The 12,500-nt window shown below is 53.0% G+C and overlaps 1 non-coding gene across 1 annotated transcript; it reads left to right on the top strand.

The window, feature by feature from the left end:
- The first annotated feature begins 11,408 nt into the window (after window positions 1-11,408).
- LOC143270652 (5.8S ribosomal RNA) lies at window positions 11,409-11,561 on the top strand. Its single transcript, XR_013047892.1, has one exon. It is a non-coding gene; the product is annotated as a 5.8S ribosomal RNA (ribosomal RNA).
- Window positions 11,562-12,500: the final 939 nt, after the last annotated feature.

Here is a 12,500-nt window from a genome sequence, read left to right on the forward strand (position 1 = left end):
CTAACCCTAACCCTAACCCTAACCCTAACCTCCTAACCCTAACCCTAACCCTAACCCTAACCCTAACCCTAACCCTAACCCTAACCCTAACCCTAACCCTAACCCTAACCCTAACCCTAACCCTAACCCTAACCCTAACCCTAACCCTAACCCTAACCCTAACCCTAACCCTAACCCTAACCCTAACCCTAACCCTAACCCTAACCCTAACCCTAACCCTAACCCTAACCCTAACCCTAACCCTAACCCTAACCCTAACCCTAACCCTAACCCTAACCCTAACCCTAACCCTAACCCTAACCCTAACCCTAACCCTAACCCTAACCCTAACCCTAACCCTAACCCTAACCCTAACCCTAACCCTAACCCTAACCCTAACCCTAACCCTAACCCTAACCCTAACCCTAACCCTAACCCTAACCCTAACCCTAACCCTAACCCTAACCCTAACCCTAACCCTAACCCTAACCCTAACCCTAACCCTAACCCTAACCCTAACCCTAACCCTAACCCTAACCCTAACCCTAACCCTAACCCTAACCCTAACCCTAACCCTAACCCTAACCCTAACCCTAACCCTAACCCTAACCCTAACCCTAACCCTAACCCTAACCCTAACCCTAACCCTAACCCTAACCCTAACCCTAACCCTAACCCTAACCCTAACCCTAACCCTAACCCTAACCCTAACCCTAACCCTAACCCTAACCCTAACCCTAACCCTAACCCTAACCCTAACCCTAACCCTAACCCTAACCCTAACCCTAACCCTAACCCTAACCCTAACCCTAACCCTAACCCTAACCCTAACCCTAACCCTAACCCTAACCCTAACCCTAACCCTAACCCTAACCCTAACCCTAACCCTAACCCTAACCCTAACCCTAACCCTAACCCTAACCCTAACCCTAACCCTAACCCTAACCCTAACCCTAACCCTAACCCTAACCCTAACCCTAACCCTAACCCTAACCCTAACCCTAACCCTAACCCTAACCCTAACCCTAACCCTAACCCTAACCCTAACCCTAACCCTAACCCTAACCCTAACCCTAACCCTAACCCTAACCCTAACCCTAACCCTAACCCTAACCCTAACCCTAACCCTAACCCTAACCCTAACCCTAACCCTAACCCTAACCCTAACCCTAACCCTAACCCTAACCCTAACCCTAACCCTAACCCTAACCCTAACCCTAACCCTAACCCTAACCCTAACCCTAACCCTAACCCTAACCCTAACCCTAACCCTAACCCTAACCCTAACCCTAACCCTAACCCTAACCCTAACCCTAACCCTAACCCTAACCCTAACCCTAACCCTAACCCTAACCCTAACCCTAACCCTAACCCTAACCCTAACCCTAACCCTAACCCTAACCCTAACCCTAACCCTAACCCTAACCCTAACCCTAACCCTAACCCTAACCCTAACCCTAACCCTAACCCTAACCCTAACCCTAACCCTAACCCTAACCCTAACCCTAACCCTAACCCTAACCCTAACCCTAACCCTAACCCTAACCCTAACCCTAACCCTAACCCTAACCCTAACCCTAACCCTAACCCTAACCCTAACCCTAACCCTAACCCTAACCCTAACCCTAACCCTAACCCTAACCCTAACCCTAACCCTAACCCTAACCCTAACCCTAACCCTAACCCTAACCCTAACCCTAACCCTAACCCTAACCCTAACCCTAACCCTAACCCTAACCCTAACCCTAACCCTAACCCTAACCCTAACCCTAACCCTAACCCTAACCCTAACCCTAACCCTAACCCTAACCCTAACCCTAACCCTAACCCTAACCCTAACCCTAACCCTAACCCTAACCCTAACCCTAACCCTAACCCTAACCCTAACCCTAACCCTAACCCTAACCCTAACCCTAACCCTAACCCTAACCCTAACCCTAACCCTAACCCTAACCCTAACCCTAACCCTAACCCTAACCCTAACCCTAACCCTAACCCTAACCCTAACCCTAACCCTAACCCTAACCCTAACCCTAACCCTAACCCTAACCCTAACCCTAACCCTAACCCTAACCCTAACCCTAACCCTAACCCTAACCCTAACCCTAACCCTAACCCTAACCCTAACCCTAACCCTAACCCTAACCCTAACCCTAACCCTAACCCTAACCCTAACCCTAACCCTAACCCTAACCCTAACCCTAACCCTAACCCTAACCCTAACCCTAACCCTAACCCTAACCCTAACCCTAACCCTAACCCTAACCCTAACCCTAACCCTAACCCTAACCCTAACCCTAACCCTAACCCTAACCCTAACCCTAACCCTAACCCTAACCCTAACCCTAACCCTAACCCTAACCCTAACCCTAACCCTAACCCTAACCCTAACCCTAACCCTAACCCTAACCCTAACCCTAACCCTAACCCTAACCCTAACCCTAACCCTAACCCTAACCCTAACCCTAACCCTAACCCTAACCCTAACCCTAACCCTAACCCTAACCCTAACCCTAACCCTAACCCTAACCCTAACCCTAACCCTAACCCTAACCCTAACCCTAACCCTAACCCTAACCCTAACCCTAACCCTAACCCTAACCCTAACCCTAACCCTAACCCTAACCCTAACCCTAACCCTAACCCTAACCCTAACCCTAACCCTAACCCTAACCCTAACCCTAACCCTAACCCTAACCCTAACCCTAACCCTAACCCTAACCCTAACCCTAACCCTAACCCTAACCCTAACCCTAACCCTAACCCTAACCCTAACCCTAACCCTAACCCTAACCCTAACCCTAACCCTAACCCTAACCCTAACCCTAACCCTAACCCTAACCCTAACCCTAACCCTAACCCTAACCCTAACCCTAACCCTAACCCTAACCCTAACCCTAACCCTAACCCTAACCCTAACCCTAACCCTAACCCTAACCCTAACCCTAACCCTAACCCTAACCCTAACCCTAACCCTAACCCTAACCCTAACCCTAACCCTAACCCTAACCCTAACCCTAACCCTAACCCTAACCCTAACCCTAACCCTAACCCTAACCCTAACCCTAACCCTAACCCTAACCCTAACCCTAACCCTAACCCTAACCCTAACCCTAACCCTAACCCTAACCCTAACCCTAACCCTAACCCTAACCCTAACCCTAACCCTAACCCTAACCCTAACCCTAACCCTAACCCTAACCCTAACCCTAACCCTAACCCTAACCCTAACCCTAACCCTAACCCTAACCCTAACCCTAACCCTAACCCTAACCCTAACCCTAACCCTAACCCTAACCCTAACCCTAACCCTAACCCTAACCCTAACCCTAACCCTAACCCTAACCCTAACCCTAACCCTAACCCTAACCCTAACCCTAACCCTAACCCTAACCCTAACCCTAACCCTAACCCTAACCCTAACCCTAACCCTAACCCTAACCCTAACCCTAACCCTAACCCTAACCCTAACCCTAACCCTAACCCTAACCCTAACCCTAACCCTAACCCTAACCCTAACCCTAACCCTAACCCTAACCCTAACCCTAACCCTAACCCTAACCCTAACCCTAACCCTAACCCTAACCCTAACCCTAACCCTAACCCTAACCCTAACCCTAACCCTAACCCTAACCCTAACCCTAACCCTAACCCTAACCCTAACCCTAACCCTAACCCTAACCCTAACCCTAACCCTAACCCTAACCCTAACCCTAACCCTAACCCTAACCCTAACCCTAACCCTAACCCTAACCCTAACCCTAACCCTAACCCTAACCCTAACCCTAACCCTAACCCTAACCCTAACCCTAACCCTAACCCTAACCCTAACCCTAACCCTAACCCTAACCCTAACCCTAACCCTAACCCTAACCCTAACCCTAACCCTAACCCTAACCCTAACCCTAACCCTAACCCTAACCCTAACCCTAACCCTAACCCTAACCCTAACCCTAACCCTAACCCTAACCCTAACCCTAACCCTAACCCTAACCCTAACCCTAACCCTAACCCTAACCCTAACCCTAACCCTAACCCTAACCCTAACCCTAACCCTAACCCTAACCCTAACCCTAACCCTAACCCTAACCCTAACCCTAACCCTAACCCTAACCCTAACCCTAACCCTAACCCTAACCCTAACCCTAACCCTAACCCTAACCCTAACCCTAACCCTAACCCTAACCCTAACCCTAACCCTAACCCTAACCCTAACCCTAACCCTAACCCTAACCCTAACCCTAACCCTAACCCTAACCCTAACCCTAACCCTAACCCTAACCCTAACCCTAACCCTAACCCTAACCCTAACCCTAACCCTAACCCTAACCCTAACCCTAACCCTAACCCTAACCCTAACCCTAACCCTAACCCTAACCCTAACCCTAACCCTAACCCTAACCCTAACCCTAACCCTAACCCTAACCCTAACCCTAACCCTAACCCTAACCCTAACCCTAACCCTAACCCTAACCCTAACCCTAACCCTAACCCTAACCCTAACCCTAACCCTAACCCTAACCCTAACCCTAACCCTAACCCTAACCCTAACCCTAACCCTAACCCTAACCCTAACCCTAACCCTAACCCTAACCCTAACCCTAACCCTAACCCTAACCCTAACCCTAACCCTAACCCTAACCCTAACCCTAACCCTAACCCTAACCCTAACCCTAACCCTAACCCTAACCCTAACCCTAACCCTAACCCTAACCCTAACCCTAACCCTAACCCTAACCCTAACCCTAACCCTAACCCTAACCCTAACCCTAACCCTAACCCTAACCCTAACCCTAACCCTAACCCTAACCCTAACCCTAACCCTAACCCTAACCCTAACCCTAACCCTAACCCTAACCCTAACCCTAACCCTAACCCTAACCCTAACCCTAACCCTAACCCTAACCCTAACCCTAACCCTAACCCTAACCCTAACCCTAACCCTAACCCTAACCCTAACCCTAACCCTAACCCTAACCCTAACCCTAACCCTAACCCTAACCCTAACCCTAACCCTAACCCTAACCCTAACCCTAACCCTAACCCTAACCCTAACCCTAACCCTAACCCTAACCCTAACCCTAACCCTAACCCTAACCCTAACCCTAACCCTAACCCTAACCCTAACCCTAACCCTAACCCTAACCCTAACCCTAACCCTAACCCTAACCCTAACCCTAACCCTAACCCTAACCCTAACCCTAACCCTAACCCTAACCCTAACCCTAACCCTAACCCTAACCCTAACCCTAACCCTAACCCTAACCCTAACCCTAACCCTAACCCTAACCCTAACCCTAACCCTAACCCTAACCCTAACCCTAACCCTAACCCTAACCCTAACCCTAACCCTAACCCTAACCCTAACCCTAACCCTAACCCTAACCCTAACCCTAACCCTAACCCTAACCCTAACCCTAACCCTAACCCTAACCCTAACCCTAACCCTAACCCTAACCCTAACCCTAACCCTAACCCTAACCCTAACCCTAACCCTAACCCTAACCCTAACCCTAACCCTAACCCTAACCCTAACCCTAACCCTAACCCTAACCCTAACCCTAACCCTAACCCTAACCCTAACCCTAACCCTAACCCTAACCCTAACCCTAACCCTAACCCTAACCCTAACCCTAACCCTAACCCTAACCCTAACCCTAACCCTAACCCTAACCCTAACCCTAACCCTAACCCTAACCCTAACCCTAACCCTAACCCTAACCCTAACCCTAACCCTAACCCTAACCCTAACCCTAACCCTAACCCTAACCCTAACCCTAACCCTAACCCTAACCCTAACCCTAACCCTAACCCTAACCCTAACCCTAACCCTAACCCTAACCCTAACCCTAACCCTAACCCTAACCCTAACCCTAACCCTAACCCTAACCCTAACCCTAACCCTAACCCTAACCCTAACCCTAACCCTAACCCTAACCCTAACCCTAACCCTAACCCTAACCCTAACCCTAACCCTAACCCTAACCCTAACCCTAACCCTAACCCTAACCCTAACCCTAACCCTAACCCTAACCCTAACCCTAACCCTAACCCTAACCCTAACCCTAACCCTAACCCTAACCCTAACCCTAACCCTAACCCTAACCCTAACCCTAACCCTAACCCTAACCCTAACCCTAACCCTAACCCTAACCCTAACCCTAACCCTAACCCTAACCCTAACCCTAACCCTAACCCTAACCCTAACCCTAACCCTAACCCTAACCCTAACCCTAACCCTAACCCTAACCCTAACCCTAACCCTAACCCTAACCCTAACCCTAACCCTAACCCTAACCCTAACCCTAACCCTAACCCTAACCCTAACCCTAACCCTAACCCTAACCCTAACCCTAACCCTAACCCTAACCCTAACCCTAACCCTAACCCTAACCCTAACCCTAACCCTAACCCTAACCCTAACCCTAACCCTAACCCTAACCCTAACCCTAACCCTAACCCTAACCCTAACCCTAACCCTAACCCTAACCCTAACCCTAACCCTAACCCTAACCCTAACCCTAACCCTAACCCTAACCCTAACCCTAACCCTAACCCTAACCCTAACCCTAACCCTAACCCTAACCCTAACCCTAACCCTAACCCTAACCCTAACCCTAACCCTAACCCTAACCCTAACCCTAACCCTAACCCTAACCCTAACCCTAACCCTAACCCTAACCCTAACCCTAACCCTAACCCTAACCCTAACCCTAACCCTAACCCTAACCCTAACCCTAACCCTAACCCTAACCCTAACCCTAACCCTAACCCTAACCCTAACCCTAACCCTAACCCTAACCCTAACCCTAACCCTAACCCTAACCCTAACCCTAACCCTAACCCTAACCCTAACCCTAACCCTAACCCTAACCCTAACCCTAACCCTAACCCTAACCCTAACCCTAACCCTAACCCTAACCCTAACCCTAACCCTAACCCTAACCCTAACCCTAACCCTAACCCTAACCCTAACCCTAACCCTAACCCTAACCCTAACCCTAACCCTAACCCTAACCCTAACCCTAACCCTAACCCTAACCCTAACCCTAACCCTAACCCTAACCCTAACCCTAACCCTAACCCTAACCCTAACCCTAACCCTAACCCTAACCCTAACCCTAACCCTAACCCTAACCCTAACCCTAACCCTAACCCTAACCCTAACCCTAACCCTAACCCTAACCCTAACCCTAACCCTAACCCTAACCCTAACCCTAACCCTAACCCTAACCCTAACCCTAACCCTAACCCTAACCCTAACCCTAACCCTAACCCTAACCCTAACCCTAACCCTAACCCTAACCCTAACCCTAACCCTAACCCTAACCCTAACCCTAACCCTAACCCTAACCCTAACCCTAACCCTAACCCTAACCCTAACCCTAACCCTAACCCTAACCCTAACCCTAACCCTAACCCTAACCCTAACCCTAACCCTAACCCTAACCCTAACCCTAACCCTAACCCTAACCCTAACCCTAACCCTAACCCTAACCCTAACCCTAACCCTAACCCTAACCCTAACCCTAACCCTAACCCTAACCCTAACCCTAACCCTAACCCTAACCCTAACCCTAACCCTAACCCTAACCCTAACCCTAACCCTAACCCTAACCCTAACCCTAACCCTAACCCTAACCCTAACCCTAACCCTAACCCTAACCCTAACCCTAACCCTAACCCTAACCCTAACCCTAACCCTAACCCTAACCCTAACCCTAACCCTAACCCTAACCCTAACCCTAACCCTAACCCTAACCCTAACCCTAACCCTAACCCTAACCCTAACCCTAACCCTAACCCTAACCCTAACCCTAACCCTAACCCTAACCCTAACCCTAACCCTAACCCTAACCCTAACCCTAACCCTAACCCTAACCCTAACCCTAACCCTAACCCTAACCCTAACCCTAACCCTAACCCTAACCCTAACCCTAACCCTAACCCTAACCCTAACCCTAACCCTAACCCTAACCCTAACCCTAACCCTAACCCTAACCCTAACCCTAACCCTAACCCTAACCCTAACCCTAACCCTAACCCTAACCCTAACCCTAACCCTAACCCTAACCCTAACCCTAACCCTAACCCTAACCCTAACCCTAACCCTAACCCTAACCCTAACCCTAACCCTAACCCTAACCCTAACCCTAACCCTAACCCTAACCCTAACCCTAACCCTAACCCTAACCCTAACCCTAACCCTAACCCTAACCCTAACCCTAACCCTAACCCTAACCCTAACCCTAACCCTAACCCTAACCCTAACCCTAACCCTAACCCTAACCCTAACCCTAACCCTAACCCTAACCCTAACCCTAACCCTAACCCTAACCCTAACCCTAACCCTAACCCTAACCCTAACCCTAACCCTAACCCTAACCCTAACCCTAACCCTAACCCTAACCCTAACCCTAACCCTAACCCTAACCCTAACCCTAACCCTAACCCTAACCCTAACCCTAACCCTAACCCTAACCCTAACCCTAACCCTAACCCTAACCCTAACCCTAACCCTAACCCTAACCCTAACCCTAACCCTAACCCTAACCCTAACCCTAACCCTAACCCTAACCCTAACCCTAACCCTAACCCTAACCCTAACCCTAACCCTAACCCTAACCCTAACCCTAACCCTAACCCTAACCCTAACCCTAACCCTAACCCTAACCCTAACCCTAACCCTAACCCTAACCCTAACCCTAACCCTAACCCTAACCCTAACCCTAACCCTAACCCTAACCCTAACCCTAACCCTAACCCTAACCCTAACCCTAACCCTAACCCTAACCCTAACCCTAACCCTAACCCTAACCCTAACCCTAACCCTAACCCTAACCCTAACCCTAACCCTAACCCTAACCCTAACCCTAACCCTAACCCTAACCCTAACCCTAACCCTAACCCTAACCCTAACCCTAACCCTAACCCTAACCCTAACCCTAACCCTAACCCTAACCCTAACCCTAACCCTAACCCTAACCCTAACCCTAACCCTAACCCTAACCCTAACCCTAACCCTAACCCTAACCCTAACCCTAACCCTAACCCTAACCCTAACCCTAACCCTAACCCTAACCCTAACCCTAACCCTAACCCTAACCCTAACCCTAACCCTAACCCTAACCCTAACCCTAACCCTAACCCTAACCCTAACCCTAACCCTAACCCTAACCCTAACCCTAACCCTAACCCTAACCCTAACCCTAACCCTAACCCTAACCCTAACCCTAACCCTAACCCTAACCCTAACCCTAACCCTAACCCTAACCCTAACCCTAACCCTAACCCTAACCCTAACCCTAACCCTAACCCTAACCCTAACCCTAACCCTAACCCTAACCCTAACCCTAACCCTAACCCTAACCCTAACCCTAACCCTAACCCTAACCCTAACCCTAACCCTAACCCTAACCCTAACCCTAACCCTAACCCTAACCCTAACCCTAACCCTAACCCTAACCCTAACCCTAACCCTAACCCTAACCCTAACCCTAACCCTAACCCTAACCCTAACCCTAACCCTAACCCTAACCCTAACCCTAACCCTAACCCTAACCCTAACCCTAACCCTAACCCTAACCCTAACCCTAACCCTAACCCTAACCCTAACCCTAACCCTAACCCTAACCCTAACCCTAACCCTAACCCTAACCCTAACCCTAACCCTAACCCTAACCCTAACCCTAACCCTAACCCTAACCCTAACCCTAACCCTAACCCTAACCCTAACCCTAACCCTAACCCTAACCCTAACCCTAACCCTAACCCTAACCCTAACCCTAACCCTAACCCTAACCCTAACCCTAACCCTAACCCTAACCCTAACCCTAACCCTAACCCTAACCCTAACCCTAACCCTAACCCTAACCCTAACCCTAACCCTAACCCTAACCCTAACCCTAACCCTAACCCTAACCCTAACCCTAACCCTAACCCTAACCCTAACCCTAACCCTAACCCTAACCCTAACCCTAACCCTAACCCTAACCCTAACCCTAACCCTAACCCTAACCCTAACCCTAACCCTAACCCTAACCCTAACCCTAACCCTAACCCTAACCCTAACCCTAACCCTAACCCTAACCCTAACCCTAACCCTAACCCTAACCCTAACCCTAACCCTAACCCTAACCCTAACCCTAACCCTAACCCTAACCCTAACCCTAACCCTAACCCTAACCCTAACCCTAACCCTAACCCTAACCCTAACCCTAACCCTAACCCTAACCCTAACCCTAACCCTAACCCTAACCCTAACCCTAACCCTAACCCTAACCCTAACCCTAACCCTAACCCTAACCCTAACCCTAACCCTAACCCTAACCCTAACCCTAACCCTAACCCTAACCCTAACCCTAACCCTAACCCTAACCCTAACCCTAACCCTAACCCTAACCCTAACCCTAACCCTAACCCTAACCCTAACCCTAACCCTAACCCTAACCCTAACCCTAACCCTAACCCTAACCCTAACCCTAACCCTAACCCTAACCCTAACCCTAACCCTAACCCTAACCCTAACCCTAACCCTAACCCTAACCCTAACCCTAACCCTAACCCTAACCCTAACCCTAACCCTAACCCTAACCCTAACCCTAACCCTAACCCTAACCCTAACCCTAACCCTAACCCTAACCCTAACCCTAACCCTAACCCTAACCCTAACCCTAACCCTAACCCTAACCCTAACCCTAACCCTAACCCTAACCCTAACCCTAACCCTAACCCTAACCCTAACCCTAACCCTAACCCTAACCCTAACCCTAACCCTAACCCTAACCCTAACCCTAACCCTAACCCTAACCCTAACCCTAACCCTAACCCTAACCCTAACCCTAACCCTAACCCTAACCCTAACCCTAACCCTAACCCTAACCCTAACCCTAACCCCTGAGGAACCCTAACCCTAACCCTAACCCTAACCCTAACCCTAACCCTAACCCTAACCCTAACCCTGAGGAGCGCCCGCCCCGACCCTGTCCGGGTACCTGGCTATTGCGTTCCGGCGCGTAGGTTTAAAGACCCCCGGGGGGGTCGCCCTCTCCGTCCCCGGGGTCGGGGGGACGGCGGGGGCCCGCAGGGAGCCTGTTTCCATCAGACTCCCGCCCCTGCCGCGGACGGCCGTTCCCGAGGCCGGCCGTGGTCTTTGGGGTTCGGGAGCCCCCCCTTGGGCGCCCGTGGGGCCCGTCCCGCGCCGCCCGGCTTTGCCCGGTGCGCCGACGCCGGGCGCGGGTCCCGTGTCGCTCCCGTCTTTTCCTTTTTCCCGCCCCGACCCTCCGTCTCGGAGTTTGTGTTTCTGTCTCGTCTTTCACGCTGGCCGGCCCGAGGCGACCCCTCTCCGTTCCCCTCTCGGGGTCGGAGGGGGGACTGTGCCGCCGTCAGCAACGTGCGGGAGCCTCTCCCGCATCCGAAAACGTTCGTACGACTCTTAGCGGTGGATCACTCGGCTCGTGCGTCGATGAAGAACGCAGCTAGCTACGAGAATTAATGTGAATTGCAGGACACATTGATCATCGACACTTCGAATGCACTTGCGGCCCCGGGTTCCTCCCGGGGCTACGCCTGTCTGAGCGTCGCTTGACGATCAATCGCCCCCCCTTCGGCGTGCCGTTGGGGGGCGCGCGGCTGGGAGTTTCCTCGCAGGGTCCACCCCTCGGGCCCTCCGTCTCCCCAAGTTCAGACGCGTTGGCGCGGCGGCGGCGGCGGTGGCGGTCGTCGTCCGCCCCGCCCCGGCGTGTGTCCCGACCGTCCTCCTCCCCGTCTCTCGGCTTCTTCCCGCCCCTCCGTTCCCGCCCGCGCCCGCCGCGGGCCGGTCGGTTGCCCGGGGTAGCCGTCTGTCGGGGGGATGCTTCGGAAGGGAACCGCGCGCGCGGGGCCGGGTCGGCGGCCGCCGCCGCCGCTGCCGCTGCCGTCGCCGCCGCCCACCGTGCGTGGAGAGAGAGGAGCAGCGTCCGGCGGGGAGGTGCGGTCCCCGTCCTGGGGTTGCGGTTTGTGGGGGAGGGCACGCGGTCGGCGCCTCTAGGAGATGGGTCCTGGGGCTCTCGCTGGAACGGTGTCGTCTCTCCCCTCCGTGCGCTCCCCGGGGCGTCCGCGCCTCCTCCCTCCGGGAGCGTCGTCGCGCCGCCCGCGCCCGCGAGGTCGGCCGGGGCTCGTGCCGCGGCCGCGCCGCCGTCGGGCGCGAGCTTCGCGGGTCGTTCTCGCGTCTTTCTTCCCTCCCCCCTCGTCTCCCTCGCCCGGGGATGCCCGCTCCGGCGCCGGCCCGCGGGACGCCGCGGTGTCCGTCCGCCGATGCGAGCGCTCCCAGAGGTGTCGTCGTGGTGGGGGGAGGCGCGGGAGAGCGGCCCCGTCGCCGCGCCCCGTGCGTGCCCCGAGCCCCGGCCCGGCCGGGCCGCTTGCGTGAAGGGCGGTGGTCGGTGGGTTCTTCCCACCCTTCCCCGCCGCCCCTCCGTGGCGGCCCGTCCCCCTCTACCGAAGGGTCGCCGGCCCGTGTTCCCGGGACGCCGTCGCCGCTGTTC

Source organism: Peromyscus maniculatus, chromosome 23, assembly GCF_049852395.1.
Source record: "Peromyscus maniculatus bairdii isolate BWxNUB_F1_BW_parent chromosome 23, HU_Pman_BW_mat_3.1, whole genome shotgun sequence".
Lineage (NCBI taxonomy): Eukaryota > Metazoa > Chordata > Mammalia > Rodentia > Cricetidae > Peromyscus > Peromyscus maniculatus.